Source organism: Limulus polyphemus, unplaced genomic scaffold (genome assembly GCF_000517525.1).
Source record: "Limulus polyphemus unplaced genomic scaffold, Limulus_polyphemus-2.1.2 Scaffold559, whole genome shotgun sequence".
Lineage (NCBI taxonomy): Eukaryota > Metazoa > Arthropoda > Merostomata > Xiphosura > Limulidae > Limulus > Limulus polyphemus.
In genome coordinates this window covers 285,075-286,027 of record NW_013666169.1, presented here as the reverse complement: position 1 = coordinate 286,027, position 953 = coordinate 285,075, and positions in this window count along the sequence as shown.

Genomic DNA, 953 nt, shown 5'->3' with positions numbered 1-953 from the left:
CTCTGTTAGCTACCATATCATGTCGTTTTGTGGATATTATATTTGTCAACAGTGTAGCTCTCTGTTAGCTACCATATCATGTCGTTTTGTGGATATTATATTTGTCAACAGTGCAGCTCTCTGTTAATTACCATATCATGTCGTCTGTGGATGTCGTATTTGTCAACAGTGTAGCTCTCTGTTAGCTACCATATCATGTCGTTTGTGGATGTCGTATTAGTCAACAGTGCATCTTTCTGTTAATTACCATATCATGCCGTTCTGTGGAACAACAGTGTAGATATCTTCTTAGTTACCATATCATGTCGTTTTCTAGCCCAGCTGGAAGCAGCTTACTATAAAATTCGATACAACACAAAACTAAAATTTATTATGGTTACTGTTAAGTTGACAGAAAAAAAAAAACAGCGGGGAGTTATTTGTATCACCAATGTACAAATTACGAACAAAATTTTTCAGAAAACGAATTTGCTTACTTTTTGATTCGAACAAAACAGTGTTTCATTTACTGAAACGAGAAATTTACAATGTACTTACTTGCGCTGCATGCCGTTTCTCAAACATTTAATCAAATGGTACCTAACTCCCGCCTACCTATCATATATATGCAGGATGGACACTTATTTCGAATGCTCAAATGACTAAAGGACATGAACCTACAAACCATTAAATAAAGCATCTTTATTAATACTTCATACAGCCAATTAACTGTACATACACTGCTGCATTATTTGAGATGCTCAAATTGGGCTCCAACAGCATTCAAACAATCATGACATCTACGACGGAGTGTCTGATATGTTGTTACACAATTTTTAACTCTGATTCGATATAAAGCATGTGTGATCTGTTGCTTTAAGCTGCTTCATTTGAGATGCTCAAATTGGGCTCCACCAGCATTCAAACAATCATGACATCTACGACTACATCTACAATTTTTAACTCTGATTCGA